Source organism: Pseudophryne corroboree, chromosome 5 (genome assembly GCF_028390025.1).
Source record: "Pseudophryne corroboree isolate aPseCor3 chromosome 5, aPseCor3.hap2, whole genome shotgun sequence".
NCBI lineage: Eukaryota > Metazoa > Chordata > Amphibia > Anura > Myobatrachidae > Pseudophryne > Pseudophryne corroboree.
This window is the reverse complement of record NC_086448.1, coordinates 537621521-537634948: the sequence shown is the minus strand read 5'-3', so window position 1 is coordinate 537634948 and position 13428 is coordinate 537621521. Positions and strand designations below refer to the sequence as shown.

At 47.2% G+C, this 13428-nt stretch overlaps 1 protein-coding gene across 5 annotated transcripts in view; it reads right to left on the bottom strand.

Moving 5' to 3' along the window:
* The window catches only part of SIRT5 (sirtuin 5), a 90684-nt gene extending 78768 nt beyond the window's left edge, over positions 1-11916 (bottom strand). Inside the window, exon 1 of one of the 5 annotated variants that reach the window (XM_063923191.1) lies at positions 11831-11916. The gene's annotated coding sequence lies outside the window, so the exon portion shown is untranslated. The other 4 variants (XM_063923189.1, XM_063923190.1, XM_063923193.1 and 1 more) reach the window with 4 other exon arrangements.
* Between the last annotated feature and the right edge of the window lie 1512 nt (positions 11917-13428).

Below are 13428 nucleotides of genomic sequence, written 5' to 3'. Positions count from 1 at the left end.
GCTTCCACAATTGTAAAAGAGGTCATCAAACCACTGGCTTGCTGACTGTAACGTCATGTCGTTACAAAGCGTGACTGTTTCGTATAAAGGTATAAAACGCCGTTACAAGTATACTGTATGCGCTAATGGCTGAATATCCTAAAGGGATAAAATGCCGTTACAAGTATATCAAATGTAGGAGCAAACCAGCTCTGGCCTTGTCGCGCTTAACTAGCGACCATGAAAATAACCGGCGTTAGCAGAAGCTTTACAGATATACTCTGCAGCTTCTTTTAACAGTGATCGGCATGGTTTCATACATAGATTCTAGTGACCCAATGGGGTTTTTATAATGTTTGACAGAAACGCATATACCAATGGCGGATCGCGTCCTTTTGGAAACGATTATGTATGGTTGTCCAAAACCCCGCACTATCTGCGTGCTGGACTAATGTACCCTTCTCACTCGTAGTTATCTGTGTGAGATTTGACATAGAATCGTGCATTAAATTATAAGACCAGTGAAATAAACACTCTGGTACCCAAAGGAAAATTGGCCCTTTGGAAAGACTGTCTTTTGTTAGCGCTGGCGGAGTCATTCCGAGACTCCGATTACCGCTGTTTTAATTTGAATTGCCAATGTTAACAATTTTAGTCTGCACTAGAGCCTTATCCGCTATGTAGACAGACATCATAATAGGCAACAAACAGACACTTGCACGACTTAATAAAGTTATTATATGGCATATATATCTATATATATATGTTATTGCTGAACAGCATATTTATTAGGAAACTAAAATGTTCTTTATGTGAAAAGCAGTTCACATGGGCATGAAACCCGAACCAAATTCCTACCAACACCCCTGCGCCTTCTGGTGGCTTAAAGATGTAGGGCAGGAATGTTCTAGAATAATCCTGAACTAAAAATTCCCACTAACACCCCTGCGCCTCCTTGTGGAGTAGAGGTGTATGGGCGGAATGTTCTGGAATTATAAGCTGGAAAAACAGCAATGATTAAAATGGCCCTCATGCCATGCTTTCACAGAAAATCACAGTACAGGTTACCTGCTGCAGTGTTAATATAGGCTGAACAGCCTATTATACAGTTATTATAGGCTTAATAGCCTATTATACAGTGATAACACAGGTGTAGGATACAGTAAAATACATGCATTTAGTTAGCCTTCATTAATATGAACACTGCCTGCAGTGCTATTATCTTACAGCCTTAACAGAAAATATGGTTAAACCTGCAATAGGCTATGCCAGTGATAGCCTATTGCCAGCCAAAGCCTCATATATATATTATATATATCAAATGTGCTTAAACATATAATCACAGGTCATACTGATATCATGCCAGCAAAAAGCTTCATTATATATCATCTATATAAAAATGTGCTGAAACATATATAATATACATAGTCTACAGTGTTATAACCCATGACACTGTTTAAAACGCTGCGCTGCTTGTGAGGTAGCTGAGCAGCCTATTTAGTAACCCATGCAGCCTTTTGCTGCTGCTATGGCCATTACTTCCCCTCCCCCCCCCCCCCTGCATCCCCATGCAACGTACGGGGATCGGGTGCAGGGAGCAGGAGAGCGCTGTATATAGCGTCCGGGGATCGAGTGCAGGGAGCAGGAGAGCGCTGTATATAGCCGGGAACCGTCCGGAATAGCGGGCAGCGCCTTCCTACAACAGTACACAGTCCTGTGTCCGGCATCAGCGGCGTGCGGTGTTCCTGGCAGAGCGGGCGGCTTTGTTACCACACGGAGCCCTTCCCCTGTCTCGGCGGCGCCTCTGTAGTGGTGCCGGGCAATCAGCGCTGTGAGAGCGGCCGGCGTCTGAGTGACGTGCGGCCGCTCTGCGCGTAGTTCAGTGGGACCCTCAGCGGCGGCTTCAGCGGCGGCTCCAGCACACTTTACACACAGCAGGGCGGCAGCGTGAGCTGACCGCCCTAACATACCTTGTTCCATGTGACGGCTTTTCTCCTGGCTGTGACGGGGCTTCTCTCTGCAAGCTCCGTTTCAGCCTCCAGCTTCACATGTTGGCTGTCACTGGGCTTCTCTCTGCAAGCTCTGTTTCAGCCTCCAGCTTCTCCTTTCAGCTCTCTGTCTCATCCTGGCTGTGACGGAGCTTCTTCCTGTAAGCTCCGTTCAGTTTGCAGGAGACAGTGGCTGCCTGTGGCTGTGAGGGTGCTCTTTGTGAGGACCGACACGCCATGCGCTGCCTTATAGCGCCTGTGGCTGTGAGGGTGCTCTTTGTGAGGACCGACACGCCATGCGCTGCCTTATAGCGCCTGTGGCTGTGAGGGTGCTCTTTGTGAGGACCGACACGCCATACGCTGCCTTGCAGCGGCACCATCCCGGACCCATGTTTTTCAGAAACTGGGACGGGAAGTGTAAAAATTAAAAAGAAAAAGAAAAAATTAATAAAATCTTCTGAAATGTGGGCTCATTCCCACAAGCCGATGTTCATCTGTGAGCACCGAAAAAACACTGGCAAAGTACACTGAGGTACTTGGGGATATGGAGGGGGGGAGAGTCCTAAATTTGAATATTCAGTGCCTTTGTTCGGCTACGCCCGTCCATATCCCAAGAGTACTCCAGTGACCCCTAGTGGATGATAAAGAAAGTTTATTTCATACATGCCGACACATACATACTTACCTATGTTGACCCGCTGACTGCCACATCTCCAATGTCGCCGAAGATCCAGGGTACCTGTGAATAAAATTATACTCCCCTCAATCCAGTGTACTGTGATTTGTAATCCCCCTGGATGGGGGGGGGGGGGGACAGCCTCGGGCTTCACCCCTGGCCCTTGGGTGGCTGAGTGGGGGACCCCTTGATTGAAGGGGTCCCCACTCCTCCAGGGTACCCCGGCCAGGGGTGACTAGTTGGGTATTTAATGCCACGGCCGCAGGGCGCTGTATAAAAGTGACCCCCGGCTGTGGCATTATCTATCCAACTAGTGGAGCCCGGTGCTGGTACAAAAAATACGGGGGACCCCTACTCTTTTTGTCCCCCGTATTTTTTGCACCAGGACCAGGCGCAGAGCCCGGTGCTGGTTGTTAAAATACGGGGGATCCCCTGTCATTTTTCCCCCCGCATTTTGGCAACCAGGACCGGCTCAAAGAGCCCGAGGCTGGTTATGCTTAGGAGGGGGGACCCCACGCAATTTTCTTTCGGGTTTTTTACCGTTTTTTTTAACATTTTTAAAAATCTAATCAAAATCCGTCAAATCGGCCGTTTTTCGACAGCAGGACTGTCGAATTCGTTTTTTATTGAATATGTCAAATTCCGGCACCCACCTGCCGGAATTCGACGGTCGAATTGTGTCGAATTAAAAAACGGGCGAAAAATTGCCGCAATTCGGCCGGAATTGCATATACCCCCAAGCCTGCTAAAGGGCAAACGTAGACCCCTTTCTAAATGGAGAAATTACAGGTGGATTTAAAAAAAAAAAAAAAAAAATTGCAACATTTGTATTACTTTTTTTTTATTTTTTCCCAACTGGCAGACTAAATTTACTATGCTGCACTTATAAAAGCCGTAGCATCTTCAGTGGTTCTGGACGCTGGACTTAAAGGGGCAATTATATTCAATTTATAACATGCTAGTTTATAGAAGTTTCTCTAAAAATTCAGCGTCCAAAAACACAGAGGCTTTGAAAAATAAGAATTTACTTACCGATAATTCTATTTCTCGGAGTCCGTAGTGGATGCTGGGGTTCCTGAAAGGACCATGGGGAATAGCGGCTCCGCAGGAGACAGGGCACAAAAAGTAAAGCTTTTACAGGTCAGGTGGTGTGTACTGGCTCCTCCCCCTATGACCCTCCTCCAGACTCCAGTTAGGTACTGTGCCCGGACGAGCGTACACAATAAGGGAGGATTTTGAATCCCGGGTAAGACTCATACCAGCCACACCAATCACACCGTACAACTTGTGATCTAAACCCAGTTAACAGTATGATAACAGAGGAGCCTCTGAAAGATGGCTTCCTAAACAATAACCCGAATTAGTTAACAATAACTATGTACAAGTATTGCAGATAATCCGCACTTGGGATGGGCGCCCAGCATCCACTACGGACTCCGAGAAATAGAATTATCGGTAAGTAAATTCTTATTTTCTCTATCGTCCTAAGTGGATGCTGGGGTTCCTGAAAGGACCATGGGGATTATACCAAAGCTCCCAAACGGGCGGGAGAGTGCGGATGACTCTGCAGCACCGAATGAGAGAACTCCAGGTCCTCCTTTGCCAGGGTATCAAATTTGTAAAAATTTACAAACGTGTTCTCCCCTGACCACGTAGCTGCTCGGCAGAGTTGTAATGCCGAGGCCCCTCGGGCAGCCGCCCAAGATGAGCCCACCTTCCTTGCGGAATGGGCCTTAACAGATTTAGGCTGTGGCAGGCCTGCCACAGAATGTACAAGTTGAATTTTGTTACAAATCCAACGAGCAATCGACTGCTTAGAAGCAGGTGCACCCAACTTGTTGGGTGCATACAGTATAAACAGCGAGTCAGATTTTCTGACTCCAGCCGTCCTTTAAATGTATATTTTTAAGGCTCTGACAACGTCCAACAACTTGGAGTCCTTCAAGTCGTCTGTAGCCGCAGGCACTACAATAGGCTGGTTCAGGTGAAACGCTGATACCACCGTAGGGAGAAAATGCGGACGCGTCCGCAGCTCTGCCCTATGTCGAATGGAAAATTAAATAAGGGCTTTTATAAAACAAAGCCGCCAGTTCAGATACTCTCCCGGCCGAAGCCAGGGCCAGTAACATAGTCACTTTCCATGTGAGATATTTCAAATCCACATTCTTTAGTGGTTCAAACCAATTGGATTTGAGGAAATCTAAAACTACATTTAGATCCCACGGTGCCACCTTAGGCACCACAGGAGGCTGTATATGCAGTACTCCTTTGATAAAATTCTGGACCTCAGGGACTGAGGCCAATTCTTTTTGGAAGAATATTGATAGGGCCGAAATTTGAACCTTAATAGATCCCAATTTGAGACCCATAGACAATCCTGATTGCAGGAAATGTAGGAAAACGACCCAGTTGAAATACCTCCATCGGAGCACTCCGCTGCTCGCACCACGCAACATATTTTCGCCAAATACGGCGATAATGCTTCGCGGTGACTTCCTTCCTTGCCTTTATCAAGGTAGGAATGACTTCTTCTGGAATGCCTTTTCCTTTTAGGATCTGGCATTCAAACGCCATGCCGTCAAACGCAGCCGCGGTAATTCTTGAAAAAGACAAGTACCCTGCTGAAGCAGGTCCCTTCTCAGAAGTAGAGGCCACGGATCGTCCGTGACCATCTCTTGAAGTTCCGGGTACCAAGTCCTTCTTGGCCAATCCGGAGCCACTAGTCTTACTCCTCTTTGCCGTATAATCCTCAATACCTTTGGTATGAGAGGCAGAGGAGGAAACACATATACCGACTGGTACACCCAAGGTGTTACCAGCGCGTCCACAGCTATTGCCTGCGGATCTCTTGACCTGGCGCAATACCTGTCCAGTGTTTTGTTGAGGCGAGACGCCATCATGTCCACCATTGGTTTTACCCAACGGTTTAATAGCATGTGGAAAACTTCTGGATGAAGTCCCCCCTCTCCCGGGCGAAGGTCGTGTCTGCTGAGGAAGTCTGCCTCCCAGTTGTCCACGCCCGGGACGAACACCGCCGACAGTGCTATCACGTGATTCTCCGCCCAGCGAAGGATCCTGGCAGCTTCTGCCATTGCCCTCTTGCTTCTTGCGCCGCCCTGTCTGTTTACATGGGCGACTGCCGTGATGTTGTCCGACTGGATCAACACCGGTCTTCCTTGAAGGAGAGGTTCCGCCTGGCTTAGAGCATTGTAGATTGCTCTTAGTTCCAGAACGCTTATGTGAAGAGACTTTTTCAGGCTCGACCACACTCCCTGGAAATTTCTTCCCTGTGTGACTGCTCCCCAGCCTCTCAGGCTGGCCTCCGTGGTCACCAGGATCCAATCCTGCATGCCGAATCTGCGGCCCTCCAATAGATGAGCCTCCTGCAACCACCACAGAAGGGATACCCTTGTCCTCGGCGACAGGGTTATCCGCAGGTGCATCTGAAGATGCGACCCTGACCATTTGTCCAACAGATCCCTTTGCATGGAATCTGCCGAAAGGGATTGCTTCGTAAGAAGCTACCATTTTTTCCCAGGACTCTTGTGCATTGATGTACAGACACCTTTCCTGGTTTTAGGAGGTTCCTGACCAGGTCAGATAACTCCTTGGCTTTTTCTTCGGGAAGATAAACCTTTTTCTGAACTGTGTCCAGAATCATCCCCAGGAACAGCAGACGAGTTGTCGGCATTTATTGGGATTTTGGAATATTCAGAATCCATCCGTGCTGCTTTAGCACCTCTTGAGATAGTGCTAAACCCATCTCTAGCTGTTCTCTGGACCTTGCCCTTATTAGGAGATCGTCCAAGTATGGGATAATTAATACGCCTTTTCTTCGAAGAAGAAATATTATCTCGGCCATTACCTTTGTAAAGACCCGAGGTGCCGTGGACAAACCAAACGGCAGCGTCTGAAACTGATAGTGACAGTTTTGTACAACGAACCCGAGGTACCCCTGGTGTGAGGGGTAATTGGAACGTGGAGATACGCATCCTTGATGTCCAAGGATACCATAAAGTCCCCTTCTTCCAGGTTCGCTATCACTGCTCTGAGTGACTCCATCTTGAACTTGGACTTCTTTATGTACAGGTTCAAGGACTTCAGATTTAGAATAGGCCTTACCGAGCCATCCGGCTTCGGTACCACAAAAAGAGTGGAATAATACCCCTTCCCTTGTTGTAGAAGAGGTACCTTGACTATCACCTGCTGAGAATACAGCTTGTGAATGGCTTCCAAAACCGTCTCCCTTTCTGAGGGGGACGTTGGTAAAGCAGACTTCAGGAAACGGCGAGGTGGCTCTGTCTCTAATTTCAACCTGCACCCCTGAGATATTATCTGCAGGATCCAGGGATTTACCTGCGAGTGAGCCCACTGCGCGCTGTAATTCTTGAGACGACCGCCTACCGCCCCCGAGTCCGCTTGCGAAGCCCCAGCGTCATGCTGAGGCTTTTGTAGAAGCCGGGGAGGGCTTCTGTTCCTGGGAAGGAGCTGCCTGTTGCTGTCTCTTCCCTCGTCCTCTGCCTCGTGGCAGATATGAATAGCCCTTTGCTCTTATTTTTAAAGGAACGAAAGGGCTGCGTTGAAAGGTCGGTGCCTTTTTCAGTTGGGGAGTGACTTGAGGTAGAAAGGTGGATTTCCCGGCCGTAGCCGTGGCCACCAAATCCGATAGACCGACCCCAAATAACTCCTCTACGCATCGCCTGTCCACTGTCGTGTCCATAAAGCTCTTCTGGCCGAAATGGACATAGCACTTACCCGTGATGCCAGTGTGCAGATATCTCTCTGTGCATCACGCATATAAAGAAATGCATCCTTTATTTGTTCTAACGACAGTAAAATATTGTCCCTGTCCAGGGTATCAATATTTTCGATCAGGGACTCTGACCAAACTACCCCAGCACTGCACATCCAGGCAGTCGCAATAGCTGGTCGTAGTATAACACCTGCATGTGTGTATATACCTTTTTGGATATTTTCCATCCTCCTATCTGATGGATCTTTAAGTGCGGCCGTCTCAGGAGAGGGTAACGCCACTTGTTTTGATGAGCGTGTTAGCGCTTTGTCCACCCTAGGAGGTGTTTCCCAGCGCTCCCTAACCTCTGGCGGGAAAGGGTATAAAGCCAATAACTTCTTTGAAATTAGCAGTTTTTTTATCGGGGCACCCCACGCTTCATCACACACGTCATTTAATTCTTCTGATTCGGTAAAAACTACTGGTAGTTTTTTCACACCCCACATAATACCCTGTTTAGTGGTACCTGTAGTATCAGCTAAATGTAACATCTCCTTTATTGCCAAAATCATATAACGTGTGGCCCTACTGGAAAATACGGTTGATTCGTCACCTTCACCACCGGAATCAGTGCCTGTGTCTTGGTCTGTGTCGACCGACTGAGGCAAGGGGCGTTTTACAGCCCCTGACGGTGTTTGAGGCGCCTGGACAGGCACTAATTGAGTGTCCGGCCGCCTCATGTCGGCAAACGACTGCTTAAGCGAGTTGACGCTATCCCGTAATTCCACAAATAAAGGCATCCATTCTGGTGTCGACCCCCTAGAAGGTGACATCCTCATATTTGGCAATTGCTCCGCCTCCACACCAATAACGTCCTCATACATGTCGACACACACGTACCGACACACAGCAGACACACAGGGAATGCTCTATACGAAGACAGGACCCACTAGCCCTTTGGGGAGACAGAGGGAGAGTCTGCCAGCACACACCAAAAAGCGCTATATATGACAGGGATAGCCTTATGATTAAGTGCTCCCTTATAGCTGCTTTTATATTAATATATTGCCATTTATTTTGCCCCCCCTCTCTGTTATACCCTGTTTCTGTAGTGCAGTGCAGGGGAGAGACCTGGGAGCCTTCCTGACCAGCGGAGCTGTGACAGAAAATGGCGCCGTGTGCTGAGGAGATAGGCCCCGCCCCTTTTCCGGCGGGCTCGTCTCCCGCTATTTAGTACATTTAGGCAGGGGTAAATATCTCCATATAGCCTCTGGGGCTATATGTGAGGTATTTTTAGCCTTTTTAAAGGTTTTCATTTGCCTCCCAGGGCGCCCCCCCCCCAGCGCCCTGCACCCTCAGTGACTGCCGTGTGAAGTGTGCTGAGAGGAAAATGGCGCACAGCTGCAGTGCTGTGCGCTACCTTAAGAAGACTGCAGGAGTCTTCAGCCGCCGATTCTGGACCTCTTCTTGCTTCAGCATCTGTGAGGGGGCCGGCGGCGTGGCTCCGGTGACCATCCAGGCTGTACCTGTGATCGTCCCTCTGGAGCTTCATGTCCAGTAGCCAAGAAGCCAATCCATCCTGCACGCAGGTGAGTTCACTTCTTCTCCCCTCTGTCCCTCGTTGCAGTGATCCTGTTGCCAGCAGGACTCACTGTAAAATAAAAAACCTAAGCTAAACTTTCTCTAAGCAGCTCTTTATGAGAGCCACCTAGAATTGCACCCTTCTCGGCCGGGCACAAAAATCTAACTGGAGTCTGGAGGAGGGTCATAGGGGGAGGAGCCAGTACACACCACCTGACCTGTAAAAGCTTTACTTTTTGTGCCCTGTCTCCTGCGGAGCCGCTATTCCCCATGGTCCTTTCAGGAACCCCAGCATCCACTTAGGACGATAGAGAAAGTACAACACAGTAAATATCTCTACATCCTGAACCCAATTTATTATATATTTTATTTAAAATAAAGGTGAGCACCGACTAATGGAGTTTCTAGGGAGAGCTGTCACTTTAGTAGTTACTTCTATATAATTATGGGGGACTGGTTGTTAACACAAACCCGTGAGAACCCCACCACTAAATCAATCTGCTGTGTCAGCTATGGAGCTGCTACAGTATTTCTCTTAGTTTTTGTCAGCATCTACAGGCTATTTGGACAGAGAAGCCGCCGTAGCTCTGTCCCTTCGTCATATCAGCTACTGTTTAATACTGTCATTACTGTGATTATATCTTTGGCGCTGCATGTGCACATATAAGTGCATTGTGAAACAGTCTCTACACAAAAGGAAATAGGATTCATAGTGACACTAGAACCACCTTGCAGCCTCCTCACTGTATGGCCAAAGTCAAACTATCCTTCAGCAACGCAGCCATTACTGGAAGTCATAGAGGAGGAGCCAGAGGATTGTAGGTATCAGGAAGAACATGCAGAAATAACACAAGAAGAAACAATTAGTGTTGCCTGGCAATGCCATAAAACATTTCATTAAATAGGATTTTATTACATATCAAGGATTTTGTCATGGCTGGAGCTTCAAACTGGCATCTTTATGGAAACCACATTCCAAATGACTTACCATAGGGAGCCCTCTTAAGGGTCATATAACAAAACAAACGATAAAGGGCTGTGCTGACGCCAAATAACAGCATACAACAAGAACCAGAAGGGATCGGCAGCACAGTGGGATATTTTCTGTGCTCTATTCAGGAATGCATCTTGGAAAACACCAATGTCTCCATCAGTATACAGCTGCAGATACTCTCCATGTAGAAAGGTGTGTGGAAGCCCTTTTTTGCATCCCCCCATCTGTGCCTCATATTTGTAGAAGGTTATACTGGCTATCTGGTTGCATGCGTACTGGATTGCACTGGCTATATGGCATATGCAAAGCTATTTTTGGAGTCATATGAAGGGAAAGTTTAATCTGATGTACATGGCATTTTCTGCAATGCTAAATCCATTTATATTTTTGCTGTATTAAAATCAAAAATTCTATTTTTACTTTTTTAATTTTAAAGTTATATTTTTACACTAGTGTGCACGTTCGGTATTCACAATTACACTAAAGGCGGGTACACACTACCCGATGGCGGAATGGCAGCGATGGACGGCTATATTGTTGAATGGTATAGCAAAACTAAAGCAAAAATAAAGTGCATACACGCTAAACATTATCGTTCAATGATAGCGTTCAGTGACGTCATCGCCGCCATTCCCGACATTGATGGGTTGAGCTGCATGTGACTATATAGTCAAAATCGTAAGAACAAATCTCACTGTGTGTACACACCATTAGGCTCAGTTGTGTGGTGAGGGAGAAGATTTGCTTCTGTATGTCCCCATATTTTATGAGTGACAGCCACCAGCACTGGTTTTGCCTATTACATTGACCATAAATAATTAGAATTGGTCCTGGACCACCAATCCAAGGCACCCCTGCAAGTATTCTGAGTCCCCCCAGGGAGCCACGGCGCACAGTTTCAGCACCATTGTTCTAGTGCAGGCATGTCCAAACTGCGGCCCTCCAGCTGTTGTGAAACTACATATCCCAGCATGCCATGACACAGTTTTGCTGTCAGAGAAAGCTAAAGATGTGTCAGGGCATGCTGGGATATGTAGTTTCTCAACAGCTGGAGGGCCGCAGTTTGGACATGCCTGTTCTAGTGTAATAAGTTTCACACTACATACTTGCCAACTTGACCGTTAACAGTGATAGAATATCTCGTTTGCAGTTATGACTGCGATATCCTGGTCTAAATTAATGGCAATAAAAAATACTTTATTATGACCAATAGATGAGTTCAGCTGGGACAGGGGTATGTAAATAAGCAGCACAGGCACAGTGAGGAGACAGGTTGGCTGACAATGACATACATGTAGCAAGGAAGGCCAGCAGCTGCAGTGCTGTCTTGTGTCTGGGACCTGGGGCCATACATGACAAGGAGGAGTATGGCTTCTATGCTTGACACGAGCATGTGTACAGCAAGTCAGTCATTGGTGTGAGATACACAGTGCTGTATATTTTATATCAGTGCAAGAGGTGATTACATGTGAGGTGACAGTATAACTACTAAAGTGCATTATCCCCATGGCAGACAGTAGCTACACACACCAGCTAATACAGGGAGGGGGGAAGGACATGCTGTCAGAAACAGGAAGCACGTGTACTACATAGACAACCAATATACCATTGCATCGTTCCCAAAGAGGCCTGCACCGCCCGGCACACTAATAATACGCAATTTAAGTTGCACCTACAATTTAGTTGCTGAATAATAACTAGAATGCAGCAACCTGGTGCAGGCGACCTCCATACAGCGCAAGGCTGATCAGCAGACACGACTGTGTATAATGGTACTGCACCTGTCCGCAACGCATCCAGTGTGTCAGAACTCCCGTGCCGTGCGTGTGTGACAGCCTAGCGCAGCAGGAAACCCCGTCCTAGCAGGCTCTGACCATTACCTGCCGAGCGTGCTGCTAGGCCCGCAGCTGCTACCTTGCAATAATACTGACACACGCAGCCTACAGCGCCACCTGCTGTCCAGTCCGGATCCTCCCGCCAAACCCACTGTACAAGTAGTGCACTACTTACAGCAACTGTCCGGATACGGAATACAGTAGGAGGATATTATACTGTTACATTTGTTGAAAATTATGTTGGGAAATCACCGGTCTTTGAGCAGCTGCTATGGAGGTCAGGGATCCACCTTCCCTGTTACAGTAATATTGGCTGAAATAGTATCAGTGCTTGATCGCTGACCACAATTTTAAAAAAAATTATATAAAAATAGTGATACAAATATGTATGCATTTTATTTAATCAAAATGGATTTAGGTTTTTTTTATCACAGCTTGGAGAAAGACAAAGTTGTGAGAGATAAAGTACTCGCCGCACAGCTTAAGCCTCACATTTTACAGGCTGTGTTTAAAAAATAGGAGCTGTCTGGTTGACACTTCTCTCCAATAGTGCAAGTAGAAAAAAATTCTTAGTGGTACTGTGGGTGCGCACGCGTGCCAAAATACAGGTGTGCCCACATGGGTCGTGGCCAATGAAAATGGGGGCGTGATACACATATGCCCCCAATAGTGCAGTGCCAGATACACATATGCTTAAACAGTGCCAGATATCCCCCACAGTGCCAGATACAAATATGCCCCCACAGTGCCAGATACACATATGCTCCCAGTAGTGTAGTGCCAGATACACATATTCCCCCCAATAGTGCCAGATACACATATGCCCCCAGCAGTGCAACTCACTGCTGCTGCTGCTGCCTGGGGCCGGCTCTGCAGTGTCACTGTGTCAGGGAGAGGAGAGCGCAGCATGCGCCTCGCCTGCCCTCAGTCCGGTCTCCTGCAGCAGCGGCGGCGTGTACCTTAGATCAGGCACCAGTCCATGAGCCAATCAGAGCTCGCAGTCCGAGCTCCTGATTGGCTACTGGTCTGCCAGCTCTGATTGGTTCATGAACCGGCGCCTGATTATGATACATGCCGCTGCCGCCGGAGGGAGACCGGACTGACTGGGCAGGAGAGGAGAGGCGCATGCTGCGCTCTCCACTCCCGACACAGTGGCTTCAAGGTATATATATATATATATATATATATATACAACACAGAAATATCCTTATCTTGCGCTCACAGAAACAGCAGCACTACAGGTGAGATCTCCGTTGCCAAATCTCAAAATTACATAAGATATAAAAATAAATCCTGAGCGCGCTCTGTTAAGTGTATAGATTTGACGGAAGTCCTTCCAAGTGGATATATCTTATACAATGGGAAACAAAATTTCTTGGGTTCCTGCAGTGGATAACCCCTCACCAGAAAGTCACCCAAACAAATGGCCCAAGGCCAATTAGAATAAAACTATTTAATGCAAAGATATTCATAAAAGAGTCTTTAACATAAGAACTTGCAAAATGTTATACATAAGAGTTAATTTTTTAGTAGCTCTGACAATGAAGAAATCCAGTAAGTAGATGTATGAACTCCCTCACCTTAACAAGGTGTGAGCTTGACAAAGGGAGTATTTTCACCAACTGGATCACTGACTAATGACT